General features: G+C 35.2%; 1 protein-coding gene across 5 annotated transcripts in view; it reads right to left on the reverse strand.

Moving 5' to 3' along the window:
- The window catches only part of chrm3a (cholinergic receptor, muscarinic 3a), a 96,258-nt gene that overhangs the window by 63,854 nt on the left and 4,858 nt on the right, over positions 1 to 27,546 (reverse strand). For 2 of the 5 annotated variants that reach the window (XM_059520135.1, XM_059520138.1), the window contains exon 2: positions 7,642 to 7,753. The exons of 1 other annotated variant lie outside the window; for it this stretch is intronic. The gene's annotated coding sequence lies outside the window, so the exon portion shown is untranslated. Of the gene's footprint in view, positions 1 to 7,622; positions 7,754 to 27,546 lie in introns of all 5 variants that reach the window. 2 more of the 5 variants (XM_059520136.1, XM_059520139.1) reach the window with 1 other exon arrangement.

Raw genomic sequence — 27,546 nt, forward strand, 5'->3', positions numbered from 1 at the left:
CCTGAATACACATAAACCATGCTTGTTGTTTCAATAGGCCACTAAGAGCAGTGATGTTACTCTTTTAAATCTGATAGGCTGGCTTTTACACTATTTTTTGGATTTTTGGATTTTATCACTTTGTTTGCAATGTTTAAACGTACCAGTCTCATACAATGGAACTAGCACAAGATTTGTCAAAGTTTGGTCCATGGCACTAAATGTTAGATATTTAAGAGTTATTTTTGAAAAACCTGGTAGCAAACTACTGTAAATATCCAAGACATTATTATCCTATATATCCTACCTCTTTTGGTGTAAATGAACAATGTGTGCTACTCATTCTTTGAATTATCTGCACCCAGATATCTCCATGTATTTGTCAGCCAAAGAATGCCGGGTGACTCAGAACACATACGTTTTATCAAAACTATAGGTAGAAAAATTTTGTATTCCCATCTATGGAAAGCTGGATCAACAAAGGAGCAGTGCAAAAATCAAAAGTGCATTGTACAGTAGGTGTTAAAGTTTTTGGCAAATATGAAGGCAACAGCTCTTTTTCTCTGGTCATATATCTGGTCTCAAATGAATATTCAAGTTTCTTCTTCATAGACAGTCAAGTTTTATTAAAAGCCCATTGTGCCAACAGTGAATTCCCTTAAATCATTCATTGAGGAGAAACACAGAATAGCATTTTAGATTGACAAATGCCACAGCCAGTGCTCAGTCTTAAAAAAGGTAGTTACTTGTTTAAATAAATCTAAATTTCCATATCAATCCCTAAAACCTGCTGGTCTCAAATCAGAGACTGCTAACATCAGGTGTAGATAGGATTGCTTAATATAAGCTTACAAAGAATTTTATATATTGCAACTTTTGACCTTGCATTAAAACAGCTCATTATTACACAAAGGCACTGAATCACATTTCTTTGGATATTAAAATATACTCAAAACTCCTAAGCTTCAAACACTATAATGTGTTATGTTAATATGTGGGCAGATTATGTAGTAATGTAGACGGTTATATCATCATTCAGCAAATGAAGGGTAATTGTGAAAACAGCGATTGAGTATGCGATTGAGTATGATCAGAGTAAAAATGAGTTTTTATTAAAGGAAATCCACACTTATTTAATCAGCTCATAGATATAAGCAACATAAAAATAAAAAATAAAACATACAAAAATAAAACAAAAATAAACAAACTTTTATATGTATGCCTGCAGTGTGATAACACAGAATTTATGATGAACGTACGAATGGACGAACGGACGGACGAACGGAAGGACAGACAGACAGACAGATTAGATATAGATAGATAGATAGATAGATAGATAGATAGATAGATAGATAGATAGATAGATAGATAGATAGATAGATAGATAGATAGATAGATAGATAGATAGATAGATAGATGTATTAATGAGAATTCATTAACAATGAAATGGTTTTAAATAATAAAGATCGAGAATGAGGGAGAACAGAAAGAGGCAGAGAAAGAATACAACAGCTATCAAGTCTCTTAACATGCAAAATGTATGAGTATCTCCCCCTTGTTTAAGACCCTGTCTGAGCCAGACAATAGACCACCACAGCGCTGAAAAATAATTTATACATCCTAACAAAGACAATTCCTCCATAATGACAGAAGCATCCACTGGGTTAAAATTTGTGCAGTATGGGTCTATTCATACATCTGCCTTAATAATGCCCACAATTTGAATTGATTATGATGTGACAGAAATAATGAATTGCTATCCTCTTTGTGTTTTGTAACAGCGTAAGGGGCGAAACATTGTAAATCTGTCAAGACCAAAAATATTTTGTCTTGTTAACTTTTTTACGTTTAACCTGACTTACACAAGCTGTCAGTCATGCATTACTTAAACTTTCAAAGGTCCATGACAAAGCTGTTCTTGTGTTTAAAAACCAGAGATGTAGCACTGAGAATTAAATGAAATCACTGCAGCCCAATGTTTTGAAACTGACACTATTTGACAAGGCCTATTAAAAACGTAACGTAACGTAAACGTAACAATTAAGAAGCAGTGGAGTGGAACATAAAAGAATAATATGGAACCATCCTATCATTACATATCATTTTAATGTTTTATTTAAAATCCATAATCAGCCGACAAGAAATGCGATGAAAAAGTTAAATGCTGTATGTGCAGCAATAAATGCAGTGATGACAAAAACAGTGCTGTTGGGAAGTATCCTAACTCACTTACATTGCCGTTTAGTGTGACAGGAGCTTTTAAAGTAGACATTAACAAGCCACTTTTTCCAAAGAGTCGCTGTGTAACGCTCACGCTAAAATGCATCGCGTTTTTAATATAGAGAGAATAATAACACACATTATCATCTCTTCTTCTCTTATATGAACATTTGATAGTCGGTTTTATTCTATAGAATTTCAAACTAGGAGCGGCATAACAAGTCATTCTAGAGAATCATTTATTCTATATGGTTCTCTCTCCAAAAGGCCATTGGAAAGTCTGTTTCACACTTGTGAATCGTTCACCCTGCAGTAGTCAAACTTTTCGATCTGCAGTAGTTAAATGTAGCCCTGGATAGTCAGATATATTCTAGTGAATCAGCCCGTCATATGATTCATGTAAATAAGAATGAGTCACTAATTCTATGATTCTATGTTTTTGACTTGGTTATGTAAATGTTGTTTAATTCTGTTTTATCACTTCACCAATGCTATTTTTACAACACTGCGAGTCTCTCTTGTTTCTTGAAAGGACTTCAGTTTTCATGTAGCCTACATCTTGTTGCTAGACTGACTGTACATCATTGGATTTCTTTTCTAAGCCGAACAACAGATAATATACAGGTAAAAACTCTTAAAGAATGTCCACTTAAATCAGTATTTCATATAGTTATTTATTTGTTGAGCAGTGTGTGGGTGTCCTGTCAGTGTTTATTTTGCGATGATGACGACGGCTGACTGCTCATTAGTTAATCTGCATAGAATGTGATTAATTCGTTGAAAATTTTAAATAGACTGAAATAATTGAAAGTCAACCAATATTGCACAATATTTTTGCCAGGTGTAAAACCTTCAGCATCTGAGGCAGAACATAGAGCCTTTTTGTGAATTATGAGCAAGAAACAAACAAGTTTATCAATGCACGACAGAAATAATTTCATCCTTCCATCTGGTTATACTTTTTCATGAGACGAACCTGGGATGCAACAGGGTTTCTGACAAATTACTTGGGACACACAATTTCTGTTCATGTCAGACATGAACAAAAATCTGCTACAATATGGAGCCCAACAAACTGAGCATGACACCATAAACTGAGGCAGTGAATGAACGAATCGAAGCGGGTATGTGTGTCACCTCATTATTTAGAGTGTCCTGTGTGTCCTTGTTATTTACACTACAAGACAAAGCGTCAATTTTAATGGTCTAATGGTCAAGTGAGAGATGAGATTGTGTGTTTTGTATTGTGGGCCTCTTAGGTAAGAAGCATCTGTTTGTAATGTAAATCATAACCACTTTGATGAGTTCATGGCTTAGTCTAAAACATCCACTGATCTTAAATCTAATGCAGATGTTATTTCTGACAATTTCTAGATTTAAAATAATAGATGCAGGTTATTACTTAAACCTGCTGGGTTTGTATGCACCTTTTCCATGAGACTACTATTTGTTTGAATGCAAGGAACAAAAGGTCATAAATGTAGTGCATTTAACAAGGGTTCATAAAGATTCATTTAAAAGAAACATTCTTAAAAAAAAGTTTTTTTTTTAATTGAAATTAATGGATGAAGAACCACAAAGAATCTTTAACATCCATGGAACCTTTCCACTGCAATGTTCTTTATACTGTACTATGAAAAGCATGATTCTTTTAAGAACTCAAACTGATTCTGCTATGGCATCACTGCAAAAAAAAAAATCCTTTGTGGAATCTTAAAAGAATTATAGTATATTCTGATCCAGAAACGGTCCTGTTACAGCATGTTCTAAACAGGTACAATGCAACAAAATTACTAAAAGCTTGTTAATCTTTATCATCTACACCACAAGTCAGTGAAATAAAATCTCACACCTCATTTATATGGAACATAACAAACTGGACAAGGTTAATTTTGCTGTGAAAACACTGGATATTGTAAGACAAATGCCTCAAGTTTCACAAGGAAAACCATAAAAGGACTCGTCCACACGCAATTCTGAATGGTTATGATTTTGCTGCACCCCACAATATTTTCGGTTTTATTATTGGAAAAATTCTCATCGTATCACCACTGGTTAGGACACTGCGAAACTGCAGAGATCTTAGGAATATTACAGCAACCTGGAAATCGCAATCAGTTAATTAATCTAAATGAAAAAACTTGCTGACTACATAGAGCACTAACACAATTGCAAATTGTTATCCAAACCTACAAGTCTGCCCTGCTAATTCACTGGTTTGAAACCAAAGGAGGCTCAAAAATACATAATGAAAGTGTCCTTAGACTGTGTGTGCCAGCTTTTTATTACTTGTTTATTACTTGTTGATTTATTACTTGTGCAGTTTTAGTTTAATGTGAGCATGTCTCTGGTCTTTTTTGGTTGTCAAAGCTCATTCAACTGACCCTTTCACAACCCAGAGTCTGTGCCAAACGAAACATGGCTCATTTCATGGGTGAAGTCGTAAGTTCCTCCTCATATGATTTTGTTCAAAGTGCCATTCATGACTAATTGACACAACAATCATGGTGGAATCTGAGGAATGCTTTATCATAACAAACACAGAGCAGTTCTGGTCTATAAAACTGTGACACTTCTTTATACGAGAGCCAGCTATAGTATACATTAATAATATCAGCATTATCTTTAAAGCATCATGGATGAGAGAATAAGACCTGTATGAGACAACAGGCACAACATGTTCAGTGAATGTGGCTCAAATGTTAATAAGTACATTCATTAAGTGGCCTCTGGCATGCACTTGTGTTAAAAAACAGCTATTGTTTATGTGCATGTTCCAATGATGGAGGAGAAAAGCATGCAGAAGTCTTCCTTGTTTGGTCAACTGGCATTAGCACAGCTTATTACAAATGTAAGGCTGGGGAAAGCTTTGCCATCTTCTGGCGGGCATGATGTGTGTGTATACGAATATAAAAGCTGATTGGGAATTCTGATTGCTGCTCCAGGGTAAGGTTGCCCATAAATGCTAATCTAGGATCAGATTCCTCATTCAAAATTCAGTGGCTAAAGGAAAACTTCATCCTACATCATTTGCTGCATGAATGCGATGATAAAAATGTCTTCATTTTTAAGTGACAATACATTTTTAAACAAGATTTTAAAGAAATCAGTGTCATTTGATGATTAAAATCTTTATTAAATTATGATTTCATTTTAAAAATGTTTTAAATGTAAGAATGTAAAACTTTCTTTTTAAATTAGATTCATTTCTGCATTTAAATCATTATGCAACAAACCTTCAATTAAGATCAAATGATGTGAATTTGGTGAAAATTAATTTGTGAAGAAGACACTCTCATCTGGACTGGATCCCAGCTTTCTAAAACCTAAAAAATAACTTAGAACACTAAGTTGAACTATAATGCTTGATGCATACAGTAGGATTTTCCATATAAGGCAAGTACCACTCAAAACAATTCATATATATACATGTCTGCTTTTGAGTTGCTTAAATAATTACTAATATGATGCTCGTAATCATTTGGGATTCTGTGTAAATACCAATATTTACCAATATAAACAATTGTACTGACTTTACTTGTTTATATTATGTGGTAAGATCTGGTGTCCTGCACTGTTGTGGTAGTATAAATATACTATGATAGTTTTTTTTAACATTTTAATTAGTTATATTATTAATATATATATATTAATAAGTTTTGTATTTTTGTTTTTTAGTTTAGTTTTACTTATTTGGGGGGGGGGGGGGTTCTATTTCTATAGCTATATCTTTCATTTTAATCTCAAATTTAGTTTGAGAAATGTTCGCACTTCAACTTAAAGTTCAGTTTAGTACCTGGAGGAAACACTTCTCATTTTTATTTACAGTACATTTAGTATTTTTGTAATCTAATATTAATTATATAATCTAATATTTATATATCTTTTATTTCACATTTCAATTGAAATAAAAAATTGTTTTAGTTAACCATAACAACACTGCTGTGTCTGTCAGGATCCTGCCCTGACAACCTTGTTTGTACTGTCTTTGTTCAATGTGTCTTTGTTTATTTTGTGCCTGAGCACATGGTTGTGTCTCTTGTGTCTGCCACGTGCTCCTCTTGTCCCTCCTCCTTGTTTTCCCGGTTCACGCCCCCTTGTTTAGTCCTCATTAGTCAGAGTGTTGTCACCTGTTCCTCATGTCGCTGTATGCTTCTTATTGTGCTCTCTTCCCTCTTGTAGTTGCCGGTTCGTTTTTGGCTGCATGTTTGCCTAACGTGTGTTTTGCAGTTTCAAGTTTTTCTTGTCAAAATCTAGTTTTTGCTTTTTGGACTTTCCTGTTGAGCCTCCAAGTTGAGTTCTCCAAGAGCTATTTTTTCCCCTAGGTCTTCTCTTTTAGTTCCTTTTTAGTTTAAGTTTTTTTTCACCTATTATCCATGAGTATCCTTCTTGTCATTTGCTAGATTCAAGTCTCTAGTCTAGTTTAGTTTGTTTCCCTCAGCATTTACCTGTAGGGCCTAACCTTTTATTTATTTGTGTTTTCCCCTAGTTTCTTTTTATTTATTTTCTTTACTTTTTCCCTGTTTTTGGGAAGGAATTTCTTGTTCCCTGTATTGTTTGTGTTGTCTAGTGTGCTGGTTGTTTTGTCCGGTCTTGTGTTGTCTCTATCTGTTGTGTTCTCCCCCTCCAGCCCTGCCTGGCCGTCTGTGGTTCCCTGACAACTGGTTCCCTCACCCTTGCAGCTGTATCGGTTCTGGCAAGTGATCTTCAAGCTGCAATTTCTCTGTTCCTTCGTGTCTTGCCTGGCCATCTACCTTCTGTCTGGTCTTGCCAACTCCCAGCAGCGGTCCTAGCTGCTGCCTCCCTATGCTGGTTCCAGTGGTCACCCTCAGCTATCCAGTCATTGCCCCAGTATCCCCTCCTGTTGGACTTTCACTGTTGTATGCCCTACCCTACTGTCTGGAACGTTCAAGCCACTCCCTCCTATTGTGCTCTGTCTATTTTTGTCAATAAACATCCCTTGTTCATTCTGCATCTGGGTCCTCTCCCTCAGTAACCCTGACAGTGTCTAGCTATCTGGATAATAATCAAGACCTCCCATCCACTGTGAGTGAGTTTGTGGTAATGCTAAAGGACAGGCCGTTTATATGTGAGTGGCGTTTTGACTAATAGGGCAGTGAGAAGACACTAGTAGGTCATGAGTCTTCAGTCTTGGAATGGAAAATAGGTAAAGGGTGCCAGATGAGAACTGAAGCTCCTGCAGTTAGAGTACACGCTGTGTACGCTCTCATGAGAATGGCTTTAAGCACCTATAAACAGCTTCACACGACCTGGGGCTACTTCAGTCAATAAACATGTCACCTACAACTAGCTGATGATGACCTTGCACAAATGTTCCCTACACTTCCTAAAGTTTATTATTGAAAAAAAGTCCTATTTTCAGTCATCCATGAATATTAGCCTAAAAGCCCCTTGAGATTTACCCTTGAGAGGTGAGCTCACCAGAGTGTAGACAGGTTTTCTCGAGAATGTTTCCTGAAGCTGACAGTGCTGTTCACCGCAGGCAGAAGTGTATGCAGCTGTCTCCTGCCTCGCCGTGTTTATGTTTCTGCTCCTGCAGGGACCACAGCAATAAGACAGATGATATAAGTGTCACTGTCTGTTTCAGGCAGGATAAATCAGACAGAGATTTCTCCTTATGAGAAACGAGAGAAAACACAGAGACAACGATGTGTGCCTACAATTGGGTGAATACATTTTCATATTTTCCATTACGATGCGCTCGTATAATTCAGTACTAAAACTATGGCACAGTCTTGCTGTTGCTTTGTATTAAATATAAATAATTATTAATAACTGAGTTTAACTACAGCTATCAATTTATTGAGTTTGTATAAATTATTAAAAAAGGTGAAAAAAACTGCTTCAAAATTGTTTCATCTTTATTTGTGAGCTTTTATTAGCATAGATACTTGAAATAATTTTAATTGCATTAGTTATACACACACACACACACACACACTGTATATATATTTTGTTTTCTTCATTGATTAATTGCACTGTACAAAAAGACATTGTAGAAAAACTGAGGTAGAGTAATTGTCTTCTAGCTCATGAAGTTTATGGACATTTCATTTAACCCTAATACACAACACAATACAAAGTGTAATATTGTGATATATATTTTTTAATTGCTTTATATTAATAAAGTACATTAAAACCTATTTGTTCTGTCTTTTTTACAGTATGCTTTTTAAATGTAAAAGTTTAAAAGATTTGAAATGTTTTAAACTTCATAAGATTGTTTTCATAATATTGTTATATTTTTGTAATATGTATTTAAACATTTAATTCTAGTTTATGTTTTTCTTTGCATAAATGAACCTTTTTTATTGCTTTTAGAATTTACAAAAATTAAGATGTATTATGTCTTAATCTGACATTTATAGGTATTATTTGTCTTTACTAACAATAACATAAGAAGAAGAAAAAATCTGGCTGTACACAATCTTTTGTCCTTCCAGACTTGTTTTGTGGGTTTATGAATATTGATGTGGATGCACTGATTAATGCTTACAGGGAATCATAAAAAATTCAACATCTGCTGTTCAGCATTGCAAGAAATGCCAAGTGTCATTTGCTCTGACAGAAATCATTACGTTGAAAAAGTCCAAAAAATAATGCATGTTTATAATTGTACACAAACTCAACACAGTCACACCTCCACACAAACAAATACGATCAAAGTGTGCCTCTGACAGAGTTACTTCGACAAACATTGAATCTTTTCAGGCATATCTCCCATTGAATTTATTCTCCTCCCCTTGAATGCGGATGTCAGAATGACAGACTGTTGACAGCCCTAAATAAACGGCACATAAAAATATGGAGCAGGCTCTGTTTGCTCACTCACAGTCCTGGTCCCCCAAGCTGCTCTCAGCACAAGGCCAGCATTTAGAAATCATTCCAGGCTGAATGCTGCAATGCATTAACATGCATTTGGAGTAATGACCATTTGTATGTGAGAAAGAATAGGAACACCCCATAATATAAAACAGTTAAAGCCCTAGATGTCATCAAGCATCTCACCTGATGAATCTAACGTTTCTTGGTGAGTCATACAGAAAGGTTTTGCAAGTCTGCCATTTGATTCAGGCATGAGTTTAATGAGGTAATACTACAGCAATACCTGCTAACCGCAGTCATTAGATGACACACATTACTGATGCAAAATCATTTAAATTAGGCAATGCTGGAGTGTTTTTAAATGCACTAAAAACATTTGCCATGCAGCTTAACCACATCAACTCTGGGGACCCACCGGTGGGTCCAATATTGCATATGCCTAATTCTCAAAAAATCTAAATAACAGCTGAAGTGGTTAATAAATGAATAAGCAGTCACTGAGAAAGCGATTTAAAGGATCACCCTGAAACCAGCAGAGTAGAAATGTGCAGCTTTAAAAACTTATTTTAATTCTTTCATACAGTACATTAATGTGTATTTCATCGTTATGCAATATTGATGTAAATCCTGTTAGTAGATTTTGCTCGAGTCGAACTCTTCAACAATATGTACCAAGAATGTTTTGATTACATTTCGGTTTAATTATGAAAACTTTATTTCTGAATGGTCTCTGCACATTCAAAACATCCAGTTTGTTTTAAATGTTTAAATAACATTTCTTGGTTATGTGAATGTTAAGTACAAGATTAAGAGAAGTTCCATTTTATTATTTTGCAAACATCATGAAAATGTTACTTTTTTGAATTCTCTAAACCACCTGAAATTAGTTGGTAACATTTAAAAAATGTTAGACAAACGTCCAGAAAAACATTTTGAGAATGTTATTAAAGCCCAAATAACTTTGAGAGAACCTTACCAGCATGTAAGCCAAAGTTCTAAGTAGTGCTAATTTCGTTATTGAAATTATGACGAAAAATCTTGGTTGACAAGCTTTTCTCCCATGACACAAAAGAGACGACAATAAGGTCTATAAACTAAAAATGCAACAATATCAACATGCAATATTGATGAGACTAAAAAGTATTTAAAAAATAAAAACTATACAAAAATATTTTTATTTACATCTGAAATATTTTTTCCGAACTGCTGTATACGTGCCTTTACTATGCAAGCTTACATTTTTATAAAAGCAAAATGACAAAAAAAGAGATATATTTTTTCCCGTGTTTTGCTTAATTTTTGCAAGCTGGCAACCATGTGCACGTTTTCACTCTTCATTATGGACAATGATCTGAAAACATAAAAAAAACAAGTGCCATTCAAACTCAATTGCCATTCAGCCAATCTGTGCTCTGTCATGAGATCTCAACTATTTTGTCTGCAACTGTAGTTCCTGAATAAATACACTTACTCAACCGCTGTTGTTTCAATGGAGACACATAATTGCAATTTGGAATTATTGGAATTACAATTAGGAATATATCTGTTATAATATTTAGTTTTTACAAGTTTTAATTTCTCATGTAGACCGAGAGAGTGCAAGTCTTTGATATTAATTTAAATAATAAATAGCCTGTAAATCTGTAAACTAGATGAGGTAACACATTCTGCGCTTATTAGTGAAAATGCAATACCTAAAGTGTTAAAAAGAATTTTCTCAAATGACAACAATAATCGCGATTACAATTTTGTGCAAGATTTTTTTTATTTATATATCTTTTTTTAATTGTTTAACCATTATACATCATGACGGAAATGTGACATAATTTTCATTGAATAAAACTTGACTTTGACACAGACAAGGTTAGTAAGCAACAACATCACAGTATTATTGTGTACAATAAGAAATGCTGTGTTTTTTAGCATTTATCCCAGTGCCATGTATTGCCCTATGGAAAACATTGTTTTCTAAAGTATTTGACAGCTATTGAACCCAAAACAACCCTTTAAGACTGGCTTCTGTAAGAGAACTAAATTATTTCCCCAAATAATGATTTTGGGAAATCTGTAGAGCTATATCACCTGTTACCATGTTTATTGAAAACATACAACAGAGCAGAATCCATTTGTGAAAAGCATGACTTTTATCAACCCAGTCTTGTTTATAAAACTAAAATGAATTTAAATGAATCCTCTCACTTCTCTACACATCTTCTTACCAATGACCTTAACGGTAAACTCCTGACCGCTCCAGTAATGAGGGTTAACTCACACTGGGGTGTGTGTGTGTCCTTAATAAACTCTAAGTGGATTGGACAGATAGTTGACTCCACGCTGTGACACCTCGGGGGTTATGAAGGGAACCAGAGGAAGGAATGAAGGGGAAAATTTCAGGAAAAACCAAACGATCTAATCCCTGGGAAATCTAATGATTTATGATTCTTGAGGTTGCTGGCTACTAAGAGCTTTTTAAGTCACCTACTGTTTCACATTAACTGCATTAAACTAATAAATCCCCAAATCAAATGTCTAATCAATCAATGTTCAGCCACGAGCTATTGGATCAATATGTCAGTCAATTCCTCTATATTTTGTTTAGAAACATTGCTATTCACGTTTTGGATACCAAAGTGAAAACACAAAGGGACTAAAAACCAATTGCATTATATAACAAAGTGGCATTTAAAGTAATTTAGTACAAGCACAAGACTGTACATTTTAACATTTTACAAAATTAGGTTTTTATGAGGAATCAAAGTGTGAAACCAAGTTATTATTTAAAATGAAGACCAAACATGTTTAAATTTCTGTGGAACATTATTGTTAACAAAATGAACTACACTGGTGGTTATCCGGACATCTGTAGGAATTTTAGGGGGGAGTGAATTGTATTATTACAGTTCAAAACAATTATATCTATTCAATGTATTTTAAAATAATAATATTAATTTATTTCTAGAATAGCAAAGCAGAATTTTCAGCTGATATTACTTGAGTCTTTTCGGTGTCACATAATCCTTTAGAAATAATTCTAATATGCTGATTTGGTGCTTAAGAAACGTTATTATTGGTGATGAAAAGAAAGTTCAAAAGAACAGCATTTATTTGAAACAGAAATCTTTGTAACATTATAAAAGTCTTTATTGTCTCTTTTGATCAATGCACCCTTTCTGAATAAAAAAAATTAAATAAAAAATCTCTCTTGAACAAAAAAAAAAATCTTACCACAAACTTTTAAACAGTGTGTACTGATATAAATCCACATTGCAGAAAATATATCCACTACACACAAATAATTAAATATTTCTTTACCTTGTGTTCTTTTTTTAATATACGTGTTTGATAAGGTATTTTTCCTCTGATGGACTGAAATCCCAGTCTTGGAGTGATTCGTGAGGTGAAAAAGTGTTTGGATGTTCTTTAGTATTTAAAACATGTAGGGAGAATGTATATACACAGACATGAGAGTGTTCCATACATGGGCAGAGGAACTTGATAGTGTATATAAGAGAGGAAATGGGGCTACTAATGTCAGCTAGGATGATATCTGCTAGACTATATTAAATCCAAGCCAAAGCGCTCAGAGGTAAACAATTTCTGACACTAATTAAAGACTGTGTCCTGACTATATGCCTCACTGAACCATGAACTCTATGTGTATGTGTGTGTGTGTGTGTAGATCTATAGGTATGTGCCTCAATATATGAGCTAAATCAACCATCACTGATGTGGACTTCAGAATATAGACGATAAGAAGCTTCTGTTCTTTATGTCACATAGTTTCACACTAGAAGGTCAAGTTTACGGGGATATAGCTCACCTAATATGAAAATATGAAATAGTGAGTAGAAAAGCACCATTAGAGTAGTCCATAAGACTCGTGCCTCATATTCCAATTCGCCTGAAGTCATATGATAGCTTTGTTCAAGAAATAGACCAAAATCATTATTGACTGATAATCTTCCCCTTCGGTGAGCTGCTAACTTCTGTGTCTGGATCACTGAGTCAGATCGGATCATTCAGATCAGTTTTGTGAATTGGACCAACCAAATCACTGAACAGAACAAGAACACCAAGGCACTCGAATTGTATAGTGAAAAGTTAAAAAGCCTTTATTGCATCACTTGCTTTAAACATTAAAACTCTTTTTTGTAAATAAACACTATCCCATACAACCAAAGAGCACCGAGATTTCATACCCCATGCAGCACTTCTTGATGCATTCAGTGCTTCACTGAATAGAACAATTTGTTCTTTCAGTCATCACTACACTGTTCTTCTCATTAATTGAATATGGCACATGAGTCAAATGTACCAATTGTATAATTTATTTACGGAGCTTTTGTGACCTTTTTTGAAGCAGGAACTCTTCAAAACTGAGAATTACTCATCTTGTGTTCAATGGAAAGTCATAGAGGTTTTCAACAACATAAAGATGAGTAAATTATGATAATGTTTACCCTTTTGAGTCAGCTGTCCCATTAAGCATGTAATTTCAAGCTTGTTTGGCCTATTAGAAAAATACACAAGTATGTAAACAAAAACAATGCCACAAGCTACAGACGCACAACAAATTTCACAAAGTTCAGTCCCAGAACCTGGCAGTGTCACACTTTTACAAAGATACAGTAACTCTACTTTGTATATCAAATCATGTTGATATCCAAAAACTACGGAAGTTCTAAACGGTCATGCTAATCACTGTCAAAAAAACGGTCAAATTTTTTTCCTTTTTGTTTTCTCGTTATAACGACTTAATTTTCTCGTTATCTTGACATAACGAAAGTCGTTTTCTCGTTATAACGACTTAATTTTCTCGTTATCTCGACATAACGAAAGTCGTTTTCTCGTTATAATGACTTAATTTTCTCGTTATCTCGACATAACGAAAGTCGTTTTCTCGTTATAACGACTTAATTTTCTCTAATAAGTTACAAAACTGCGCCAGCAGGTGGCACTATAGACCTGAGTATAACTGATGGGGTGTTGTACACTGTTCACTTTACTGTACGCGGACCTTCCTCGTAATCGCTATAATTTGTATAATATAATTTTATTTAAATTTAAATTTAATTTAATTAATTCATAAATGTTAAATGCTTTAATCAACATGATTATTTTGTGTATTAAGTTCTTGCTAGATGCATGAGTTTCACCAACGCGTTCTGGGTCATAAAATAACTGCTTATCAAAACCAAGGTTGATGTCACTGTATTCTGTTTGCACCTATATCTTTATTTGTGCTTCTTTTAGGCACATGATTAGGTAGGTAATAAGCGGAAATGTTCTGTGTATCTACAGTAGGACGGGATTTAACGATGTAGGCTATTTGTGATGTGCTTTTTTTCCTTATTATTAATCTTTATTGTTAACCATATTGCTGATAAATGTGATGTATATGTAAAATGCATAGGCTAATTTAATTCAGTTTTGTTCTACAATGTTGTAATCATTTTTTTTCTGCACACACACACATACACTGCACATGAACGATCTTTTCAAACAGAAGCTTGTAACGCACATGATATCTGCCACAGCATATAATGACTAGTAAAAATTACAAATTATATATAATTTTATTTCAAATAAATGGAAAATTAAAAGTGAATTTAATCCAAGCAGCTCAAGATCTTAGAATAGTTCTGCATCCTTCTGAAGGCACTCCGTCTGTGTTCGCGGTGTTGCCATTTAAACATGTTACTTACAAAAACAAAACCTTTGGTGTACTGTCTCTGGAAAAATCAACAATGATTGATCAGCCTTTATTTATGTACAGTATTTTAGACGTTATTACCTAGGCGAAGCAAAATTTGCTGAAATATATGCTACAGTAAGAGCGCCTGCATGGTTGTCCATCAGATGCCTGTCAAAGTTGAGTTCGTTACTATAGCAACAGTAAAACTGTCATGTCGTTATAACGAGAAAACAAACTTTCGTTATGTCAAGATAACTAGAAAAATAAGTCGTTATAACGAGAAAACGACTTTCGTTATGTCGAGATAACGAGAAAATTAAGTCGTTATAACGAGAAAACAAAAAGGAAAAAAAAATATAATGCATGGCCGCTTAGAACTTCCGTAAAAAACTAGCAAACATTTTATTTAAAAAAAAATGCCTTTAATCTGAATATTTAAATGTTTTGAAAAGGAAATAAATAATGAAAAAAAAGATTATTTAGTGCCATCTGTTGAAGCTGAAAACTTTGATATAGAGCTAAATCAATAATGACTTTGAAGGCAGTTTTCTTACCATATAAATGTCATTTCATCATTTGATATTATCACAATGTACCTGCATTACGGTTTCAAGGTCATAGATGAAAAAAATTAAAACATGTCGCTAGATACTTCTGGTATGAGAGATAAAAATTAAGCTTTCAGAGCAATGGTTCTGGATAAAGAACACCTGGTTTAAACCTCAATTTTGGACAAATTTATCCATTTTAAATTTAACATAGAGGCATGACCATTTTTCACCCTCTTTCTGGCTCTTAATTTTTCAACTGCTGTCTCTTTAAGAAACACCCCTTCATATGTATAATTGGCAAAAGCATTGTGCTCGGGTACAAACACACACACACAAGCTTGAAACCAGCAGTATGTTTGTACCTCAAAATATCAAGTCTTCTCCTTTGTACTGCAAAATCCTTTATAAGGAGTGATTCGTTTCGGTATTAATTTTATAGTGTAGTCATTGTGAGGCAACATGTTCCCCACTAACACTCCTGAGAACATGCTGCTCTGTGTGGTCTCTGAGAAAAAAAAAGTTGTGTTGACTCTGGATCGAGTTTAGACAGCAGGACCCTCAAACTAATTAACCGAGCATCTGATCACAGAGGGGACGGTGGAAATATGAGACAAATTAAAACAAAGAGACAGAACAAAAGAGACAAGATACACAGATAAGAAAAGTGTGTCAGGAAGAGAATAAAAACTGGATATACAGAAAGCAAATGACAAAGAGAGCGAGCGAGAGAGAGAGAGAGAGAGAGAGAGAGAGAGAGAGAGAGAGAGAATGAGAATGAGAATGAGCATCAGTCATCGGGTGCAGACAGGTTTGACTTTGATTGACAACTATTAAAGCAGATTCCTTCCTATATCCGACAGGAATGCAAGGAAACATAGAAGCCTGTCTAAAGTGGCCTTTTCCAAAATACACGTCTGTCGCCTACTCCTACACAGACATGTTGTGTGTAGTCTTGGTAGTTGCCTATTAGACTGAAAAATATTGAATATATATATATATATATATATATATATATATATATATATATATATATATATATATATATATATATATATAATTTTTTTTTTTTTTTTTTTTTTTTTTTTTATTGATTTTATCTATTGTAAGTCGCTTTGAATGAAAGCGTCCATCTGCCAAATGATTATGTAAATATTAGGGTGGAACAGTTCAACTTTTTCACAGTTCGGTTTGTTTCACGGTTTTAGAGTCACGGTTTCGGTACCGTTGTATGTGCTATGTTTATGGAAAAACTATACTTTCAAAAAATATATATATTATCATATTATTAAGAATATTCTAACTACAAGCAACAGCACAAATAAATACAACAGAGTAAAGATACAAATAAAATAAACTGACTTTCAGGTTTTGTTTTTAGGTAGGTCTTGCATTAGTTTTTAGGTACAGAAATCAAATAAAGTAATCAAATGTAAAACAGCATTGCATTTTGCACTATAAATTAATGATTATTCTTTATTAAAGTTAAAAAAGCTTTTTAATCAAGAGCAGTGAGTGATTTCTTGGTTGTTGCTGTTCGATTAATATAAAGACTGTCACTTTAAGAGAATGCACTGATACAGTGTTTGTATTAGTATTGAACAAGAGTGAATGGTTTGTCCAGGTTGTTGTTGTTTTTTCTCATCGCTGTTGTAATGTCTGGGAATCCAGAATGCACTTCCATCAACAGAAACATATATTAGCTGAACCCTGTTTGTTTTACATGTTATTTATAGTAGCCTAAACCATATTACAAATGCTTTGTCAGATTGAAGTTGAACAGCGGTCCCAGCGCGTGACGAACCGTGTGTGGTAAACTGAACGGTTCGTTTTTTTCAGTGAACCATAGTAAATATAAATGTAATTCTGACCGACCTGCTCCCTTACTGGTGAACATGGCTGGGATTTTGCAGCAACTTGCTGCATCTGTGGCCAGGGCTATTCTCCTTTTTATACGTTGTGTCTCTGCTCCTCCTTTGCGTTTACTTCTCCATTTTTTGCGTGATTTTCTACGATAAAGCCTGCCTCTGGATATAGCCAATTAGGCAGTGCTTTGCTGATGTTTGGTCATGTGGTGGTGTCATTTTCATTCCGCGATCGCCTGATTCGTACATTCATAAGATCGTCAATTAATTCACATTTGCATACCAGCCTGTTGCACGTCAGCCTGACCGACTGCACAGCGGCATCCGGCAGGCCAGAATGACCGTTAGGCCATCGGGAAATGTCCCGGTGCTCCCGATGGCCAGTCCGCCACTGGAAAGGCGTCTCAAAACACTTGAACATCGAATTTGCTTATTTTTGCTCTTGTGCCGACAAATACATACAAAAGACGTCAATATATCCACCTTGGAAATTATGCCTGAAAAAACTGTCGGTAATTTCTCAAGTGAAAGTTAACAGTTGAGGAAAAAAATGGGATGTGTATTATATTGGGTGCATTCATCTCCTCTTAAAGTGACCACGCCTAATTTAGCTACTGGCTGCTGTAATATTAATCCAAGAAATTGAAAATGAAAATCACTCACTGCTCTTGACTGAATTACTTTGTAGTTTTAACAGTCAAACCAAAAATTATTCAGACACCAGATATAATTTTTGATATATATAGCAAAACTGTAATAATGTGAGAAATGTTGAAGGTGTCTGAATAAATGTACGTAGGTTTGATTGTATATTTCATTTTTACATTGAAGACTATCCAGTGCTATTTTACATTTAATTATTTGGTTTCTGTACCTTGACACCTACAAACTTAAAAAAAACTTAAACATTGTGTAAATAGCACAAATAAATAAAAATAAACGAACATACAAATTAAACAATTTCAAACAGGGCCCACTGGTACAACCTTCACCGGGTCCCCACTGACCCCAGCTACAGCTCTGCTCACGCCTGTTTCACACATACTCCGTCTGCAGTGCGTATGCAGTCCGTGTGCGTTACGTATGTGGTGCAGCACGGACTCGATGTGCTTTCACACAGGACGCGTTTACAGTTCGCTACTCGGTACGTAAACGATCGCTGCACTGCTGCAGACACAACGCTCCTGGAACGCAACTGGAATCCGTTAACATGGGTGCGTAAAAAATATGCAACGCATACGCACTGCAGACGGAGTATGTGTGAAACAGGCGTAAGGTTGTTTGCACCTTGTGCAATGTGGAATTAGTTTACAGCTTTTTCAAGCACTTTGTGATGCATTTTGGAAACAGGAGATGAGCCCCTTTTCTAATGCACCACCTAGCTTGATAAACCCCTTCTCAAAGACTTACTGTTTGTCAATTTTATTAGGGTAACACACATATTCTGAATGCCTTCGGCAGAAGTCGAATGAGCCATTTTAATCTAGATTAATCTAGATTAATTTCAAGATCACAGTTCTAGATTGTTCTAGTTCTAGATTTTAATCTAGATTAAAAAAAAATCTATGCCGACCACTAATATATATATATATATATATATATATATATATATATATATATATATATATATATTACTCCGGGATATTGGTTTGTTTGAACTCGGAGGAAGTGTCAGCCACATTAAAAAAGTTAACAGTTTAAGTCATTTGTGGATTAATAAGTATTGGAGACGCAAACCGTTTAAACCGATTCAGTTCGATTTGGTGAACTGGTTCAAAAAGATCCGGTTACATCGAATGATTCATACGCGAACTGGATATGACAAACTGCTTTGTTTTGAACTGTCTTACAACAGACATGGAAGAGAAGACAAAGCTGAATAAACTCGTAGTTTTTGCTAGTTTTGGACCAAAATGTATTTTCGATGCTTCAAAAAATTCTAACTGACCCTCTGATGTCACATGGACTTTGATGATGTTTTTCTTACCTTTCTGGACATGGACAGTATACCGCACACACAGCTTCAATGGAGGGACTAAGAGCTCTCGGACTACAGTAAATCTAAAATATCTTAAACTGTGTTCCGAAAATAAACAGAGGTCTTACTGGTTTGGAACAACATGAGGGTGAGTTATTAATGACATAATTTTGCAAATTGGGCGAACTAACCCTTTAACAAAAAACCACCAATTCACGATCTCAACAAATTAAAATACTTTATAAAACCAATAAAAAATTTGAAAAAAAGAAAAAAAGTGGATTGTTAGCCTTCTGGAAAAATATGTAATTTACTGTACATGTACTCAATACTTGGTAGGGGCTCCTTTCGCTTTAACTACTGCCTCAATTCGGCGTAACATGGAGGTGATCAGTTTGTAGCACTGCTGAGGTGGTATGGAAGCCCAGGTTTCTTTGACAGTGGCCTTCAGCTCATCTGCATTTTTTGGTCTCTTGTTTCTCATTTTCCTCTTGACAATAGCCCATAGATTCTCAATGGGGTTGAGGTTTGGTGAGTTTGCTGGCCAGTCAAGCACAACAACACTATGGTCATTTTACCAACTTTAGGTGCTTTTGGCAGTGTGGGTAGGTGCCAGATCCTCCTGGAAAATGAAATCAGTATCTTCAAAAAGCTGGTCAGCAGAAGGAAGCATGAAGTGCTCTTAGATAGTGAATTGGTGGGTTTTTGTTAAATGTGAGCTAAAATCATCACAATTAAAAGAACCAAAGACTTAGACTACTACAGTAAATAATGTTATTAATAAGCAAACATTTGTTTACAGCTAAAAATTACAGCAAATAATGTCAGAATAACTCCCTTGAAACAAGCCTTACCACGGTAGGGTAATAATTGCACTAAATTGCATCACAGCTGCATTTACAAAAAGAAAAGCATAATTTTTGGTTTTCTGCAGCATATTTTAATGCAAACCCTGCTTGCTTAAACCCTCCACTGAGGCCTAGACTAAATCTCTGTGTTGTGTTTTCCTCGCGTAGTCTTGAGGCAGAACGAAAGTCTAATTTGCTGGAGATGGTTGTGGTCTGCTGGAGACAGCACTGAATGAATGGCTCATTAACTCCTGCATAAGCACTCAGCGAGCTTGTGATGGTGGAAAATGAATTTATGCAGTCTTCTGCCAGACATAACATCAAACTCATAGCAAACTGGGGAAAATCGTAAGGGGGGTAAAGGGAGGGAGGAAGGAAGCTGGAAAGAAAAAGAGGGAAAGAGACTGTAAGTGGAAAGTCTGACCTAGGCATCTTGCCTCAAATAAGTGACATTCTTAAAAGTTGCTGAAATGTAAGTCACAGATCCCCTGGTCACGCTGTCCAGCATCAACAGCAAAAACGGACCGCTCATTCTTCTTTCGGACAGATGAACCGGCCTGCGGTTCCCCCCATGAGAGGTGTGTGGGGTCTTGAGGGAGATGACGTAACCAGAATGAATTTTACATCACATTAGCTGAAGCAGTGTATGTGTCTGGCCACTAAAGCAAGTTTCTAGCTTAGTTAGCAGCGCTCTGGAGCTGAGCGATGCATTTCGAACATAGGATTTGAGGTTAATTACCTGGCAAATAACATTTAGTCATAGTTGATGGAATAGTTACTTAGGAATTATGTATAATCAATTTTCAAAAACGGTTGAAACAGTGCCTCACTGTCAACAAAAAAGTGCCAAAAAATTGGTTTATAATTGTAATTTAATGTTAGACATACTTAAAGCAATTAATGATCAAATATTGTTCGCAGTGCCAGAATGATATAATAATCATGACAATTCCAATTACAGAATCAGTTTTTATCCTTCACATTATTTATCCATTCACTGCTGAATTAACTAAAGAGGACGGTTGAAGAAATATTATTTTTTGAATACTAGTTTGATACTGCTATATAAAGACTTGTAACTTTAACAACCCAATAAAAGTGATACTTCATACTAAGGCCTCATATTTTTATTCATCAAAACTCTGAAACACCCATTGTGTTATGAAGAATAATACAGTAAAGGCGTAAACCTTATTTACAAATTTGTCTTTGAAAAAATCTTCCAGTAGTTTAATTTCTCAATAGTGATGGCATGCAAATATCGTACAATTTATATTCAAGAAAACAAATTCGCAATCATCTTTGAATGTATTTGCATATCTTGATTATTTGCTTCACTATTAAAAATAAATGGCTCAATGAATTGTGAAATTTTTTGTGAATTAATCTGAATTTAATTTAGGTTGTTTTCGAGTTTACCATTTTGCATCTGTCTGCGTTGCAAGTTGTATTGTGTCAATTTATTGCAGTGCAAACCGAAACAGCAACTGAATTTTCAACACATTTTTTTTTTAATTGACTGAACTGACCTCAATGCAATGCTATAAAAAACCCTACAATAGAACTCAAAAGTTTAGCAGGGTAAATGAAATGGACAGATGGTATATGACTTGTCTCCAAAGGCAGGCAAAGGTCTGTGAAATGAATGGTGTTGAATTGGGGAGGACTCCCACTGTTCCAACATTATCTGTGTTGATTTGGGGTTATGATGTCTGAACACTTCAATCACTCCATGTTTGTTCATCTCAGTGAGTGGGGGAGGGATGCATAGAGATGGTGAATGACAGTACAGCACACGTTAAAATGAAGATTACGATTGCAGACCAAGGCTAAGATTATGGAGAGAGAGACAGCAGTCCAGCACTGACTGATTAACTGGAAAGTCATATTTTGTTTTAATGACCTTAACAGATCTTTTACTAATGATGTGGCAGGGAGACAGTCCAGAGGAAATACCTGTACGTGTACCGCATCCAGTATGAACAAATTAGGAATGAACTCTACTCTTTTTTTTTTTTTTTTTTTGGAACTGTCAGCCAATATAAAGGATCTTACATTCTAGAACTCAGAAATTATCATTTTCTTTTAATATAATTTACCACTAGCTTTTCCACTAGCACATGAAAAAAAAACTTAAGTCTTAAGTCTCGACTATTTTAAAAAATAGAATACGGATTAAAAAATTCACAATTCTCAAAATCTTCTCAGAACTTCTCATGTTGTGAATCCTTGAGCCCTGATAATTTACCTTGCCAGGGAATATTCTGATGCTGATTTGCCTCTATTGTAAACAGAATCCAAGTGATCCAGACATCCTTTTATTATGATGTAGTGCGCATTCACAGTGTTTCCATGGAAATGACAAAGGTAGGGATTTGGAATATTTCCAAATAGAAGGACCTGACTCATACTTTATTTATTTGTTGATGTCCCTAAACATAATTTACGGTGCATTAATTATATTTGCTGAAACCATGGCTTCTCATAAGGTAATAATCAGCCATGGAAGACCCAAGGTCATCATCCTTCATGAGCTGCTTTTTTTCCTTCCTCCAAGCAAAGCTACAAGAAGAAAAGTGACATCAGAAAAAAAAAGGTTAATTGCTCTCCTGACCACAAACAGGCTGAAACAGGCTTAATATTACCATCCTGAAAAATGCCTTCAATATACAAATATATTAATAAATAATGACAAATCATTAAAAGTTCATGAACAGAGCATAATTATAGTGTCTTCTGACTGCTAAATTTGAATCCCAGAAGCATAATTATGATCGCAGAAGGGGATGAAAGGAAGAAAATAACAAAAGAAATCATCACATAAACAGCAAACGCATAAAAGATTTAAATAATGGACAGAGAGATGACTATAAGGCTAAGTTCAGAAAACAAAATCAACCTACTGTTTACTGCATACTGTGCTAAATAATGCCTACTGTTTTTTAATTAAACATAATGCATATTGCAACAATAAATAGTTTAAACAGTTAGTACACACTGTCATCACATAACCTCATTACTTGCAAGATCAAATGTCCACTTATCACTTTTATTAGCAACTATAGTGAGAAGTGAAAGGCAGTTGAAAGAAAAAGAAAATCAATAAATTTTACATTTTAAATTTTTTTTGCTCCCTCTATATAAATAAATAAAACAATTATTAAAATAATTCTGCCATGGGCAATTTTCCATTCAATCATGAAATATTAGATTTTTTTTTCTTGCAAACAATTTTTTTTTTCATCAGAACACACGCATAATTTTCCACAGCCTTCACTGGAGAAAAAATGCTTTTTTGGAACGAAATTATGGTGAGTAAATAATTTTTGGGTGAATTATCCCTGTAACTTAACAAAACAGTTGGACCATCTTTTTTAGGTTTTACCCTGACAAAATAAATATTTATTAACGCCAAGTTTAATGAAGAATGTTGCATTGGTGCATTGGCTCCACCAACAATCAACAGGATTTGGAGAGCCGGAAAATTTGTTTACAGCTCTGTGACAGAGCTGTTAAAATTGAACACAACAAGAGAAAGCAAACCAGACCTTCCACAGTTGGTGGCAACACACAGTGTAGTTTAAGGGCACACAAAATAACTATACTCATACAGAAGGAACCGCTCAGCATGCTACAAATTCTCACAAGAGTGACTGCTAACAAAAGAATAGCTTTGATTTTTTGCTTAACTTGTTATTCAATTAGCAATAGAGCTAGACAAAAAAAATTCATTTGTGTTAGACAGGTAAAAGTAGAGAAAAAGATGTCAATGTAATGTTTTCCGAAGAAGGGAGCAACCAAATGATACTTGCTCTGAGGTGACATCTATTGAAAAAGGTAAGACCTCCACAAAAACGCTCCAGTTCACAGAAACGACACCTTGTCAATGTTCATTCCTTTATTCACTAGGCATTTTTCCCCAAGGGTCCCCTGTGGAGGCCATCTTGGTGAAGTCTTTCATGTTTTCTAGAGTGTTCCTGCACCTCACAGCCTTGCGCAGTGAGGGGGCGGGGGTCACTTTCTCTGTCGGGTTGCTTACAAAGCTTGGTTTACTCTTGGGAGCCCTCAGGGATATAGCACTACAGTCCGAACAGTAAATAATATATTAGAAGCAAATTCTGTCAATTTCATCTTAATTCCAATGTTGGCTGGTCTGCCTCTGCCATGCAAGATTCAGCCTAGACACGAGTTTCTTATATAATATGTCACATATCGAAAGTATATTGGTGCTGTGGGCTTCTATTTAGCGCAAGTGCACTTTGTTGCAATCTTATTTGAAGGGAAGTTGTAAATAATTCTCCTGCTGCACAATGGCGTCTGAGTTGTTGAGATGTCTGAAGTAATTACAGCATATTCATAATGGACAATACACGCCTGGACCTCATCTCACTTTGCTTTGTTTGCGTTTTTGGACGCTTCTGAATGTCAACTTAGACTTGGGGGCTCTAGTCCTATAAGGCGAGCAGCTTACTAACCAAATTTTCCATCGATTGTTGGTTATACAATGTGTGGCGCCCCCTAATTCTACAACTGACTACGCCACCCCTTGAGTTTAGCTGGTATCTAGTGTCAGAGCAAGGAGAACTCTGCCCCAATAAAAGGTACAAACACAGGTTCGTAGAAAAGTATAAAAATACAATCTTTATTAATAAATAGTTGAAGGTGTTGGTTGGCCTGAATGTAAACAAAAATAAATAAGTCAAACAAAATAAATATAACTAGAAGTCAACAAATCATCAGCATGGGAGCCAGTAGAGCGGTTTGAGAAAGCACTAAGAGAAGGCCAAGTTCTCACTACCACCAGTGGACAGAGGCACAGAGCCTTATAAGTAGTACACACTAGAGCTCAACGTCTACACACCGCAAACTCACAGCACTAATAAGTATGGTTAATAGACATTAAGGTTCACACTACACAGCACTGCAAATGTCTTAAGAAAAAAAAAAAAAAAAAAGAAAGAAAAGAAGAACAAAAACCCACTTTACAGTGAAGTCTCTTGCACTACCCTGGCTCCACCCACACAGAGGCCGTTTACAAAAAAAAAAAAATAAAAAAAAAATAAACAAACAACAAAAGATTTGGGAATAAATGAAATACAAATGAAAAAAAAAAAGAAAGTAAATAAAACCACTCTAGCCTGTGACATACAATTAATACACTCACATACAATAACATATCGCCAAAAGGCTAGAGGAAAAACAAACAACAGCAAAAGAAATGAAAATAGAATAATATATACTATAAGCAGCACCACACAATCAAATCACACAATATGGAGAACAGCAGCCAGCAACTCAGGTGTAGCTGTACAGGTCTGTCGTAGCATTAACAGTGAAATAGAAAGCACTAAATTGGATGTAAACATCCCACTGTAATCGTGGTATCCAGTCGACACTTGTTAACCACGGAAGTCGTTTGGCATTACTTTGCCATAGTTCGCTCGCCCATTCACGGTCTCACAGGGAAACAATGTTGCACCGCAGCTCAGTCAGCGTCGGCTCATCCGCTCACTGAACACTCAAACACAGCCCTTGAATCACTGGTTCACCACACCAGAACCAGCAGTAAATTGACACGGTTCCAGTCTAAGGACCCCAGGTGTCTATATATAAGCCGGCTTCAATCACATTAAGTGGTTTACTAAATACCTACTCCACCCCCAAATTAGTGATGTAATTAAACATGAAAGTAAAGCGTCAGGGAAAGAGAGTGAACTAAAGGATCCCAATCCTAACCCAGCCCACAGGCTACAAATGGATGAGTTCTGAAAGCTCTGCCAATGCAAGACCTGTTTCCAATTTGAATGGCGCCCGCTACTCTCTTCTGTGGGAGAACAATGATCAGGTTGGACTTTTTCTGTGGTTGGCTCTTATGGCTTTGGCAGTGAACAATGACCTCCAATGAGCTCTTTCTAATTCACACTAAAGAACTACCAAACCACGCAAATTCAAAGACACAGCAAGATACCAATTTTGTCCATGGTGCTTGTGTAACCAAGATTTTTTCTGTAGTGTGGATAAAGCTGCTATCAGTAATGTTTGCTGAATAAAATGTTTTACACATGTCTGCAGTCATAAAATATAGACTAAAAATATCTTACATAAAGTTGGTTGACGAATGAGAGCTTACATGCTGACAGCATTTCAAGCATTTCCATTGTGGTATTGGTAAATTAAACCTTTTGTTTTTGCATGATGCTGCATCAATGCCACTAGGCATCAGTATGCATTCAAGTTTATAGCAGCCATTACAACTAGCACACAATGACAACAACAAACGACCTGTTATAAACTGTGTTATAATAATGATACTAGCTTTTCTGCAGTACAGTATAACAAAGTAATGAGTAATTAAGAGTGTCAAGAGTTTCTATTTACAATGTGTTTATACCACTAAGCATTGTAGCCAATCAAAGACATAAATATGTGAATAAAATGGTCAATCAGAGACATTTAAAACAACTTAATACCACTCGAAACATTGTTCTGCTCACTTCCTTTCAGTATGACCAACGAAGTGTGAACAGTATATAAATAACTGGAGTTTTTTCAAGGGTGAACTTGTGCTGAACTAAAGTGACTGACAGCTTCAGAGATTATAAAATGGGAGCTCTCTTTGATCGCTATCTTTTTTTGACAAATTCAAGGTTTAGGAAGTGATAACCTTATTTAATTTTTAATAGATAATAAAAATAATTAATTAGTATTACTGTGACTGTTTTGTGCTATTCACCTTTGCTAAAATATGTTACTTCGTACAGTCTTCATATCACAGTCATGCCATCCCACCTGAAAAAATACTATAGTAATTTCTAGTAAATACTATAGTATTTTTGAACCACTACAGTAAAGTGTATGATACTCTCTATATTATAGTATTTACAACACTTTGTTATTAATGAATGCTACAGCATACTGTATTATTAAGTGAACTGAATTGTAATAAATACTGTAGTATACTTTAGTTATTTCTACAGTAAATTGGAGTATATCGTAATATAATATACCCTATAGTTGTAGAAAACATAGTACAGTATTGGGTAAAGTAATTTGTTTATATTACTATAATTGTTACAACAAATTAATTCACGTACTTTACTATAGCATGGTTCAAAAACACTGTAGTATTTACTATAAATTACTATAGTATTTTCTCATGTGGGAAGAAAACAGAAAATGTACTTGCAATTGCTGTCCTGCCACAAAACGTGAGACCAGATGTGTTTTAGATCAAACCATATAATCGTAAGTGAATGCAACGTGGATGTGTCAGTCAATGGTGAGATATTTTCCTAAATAAAATGATCCTGCCTGAAGAATTGTGTGAAAACCTGTCTGATTTTACACATCCACAGGAAAGAAAATTTAGTGTTTTCCTACATTTCAGTGCGGATGAGAAAGTTTTAGAAAATTCTTAAAAACGCTAGTTTGGATGGAGAGTGTTTTGAAACGAAAATGCCGTTTTCAAATGTATCTAGTGTACCCTAAAACATTCAAGTGGAGTCATGTCTTGGGAAATAGAAAAAATTTAGTAACAAGAGTCAGAAGGTACAACATTCCCTGCCAT

The sequence above is a fragment of the Carassius carassius genome, chromosome 32 (assembly GCF_963082965.1).
Source record: "Carassius carassius chromosome 32, fCarCar2.1, whole genome shotgun sequence".
NCBI lineage: Eukaryota > Metazoa > Chordata > Actinopteri > Cypriniformes > Cyprinidae > Carassius > Carassius carassius.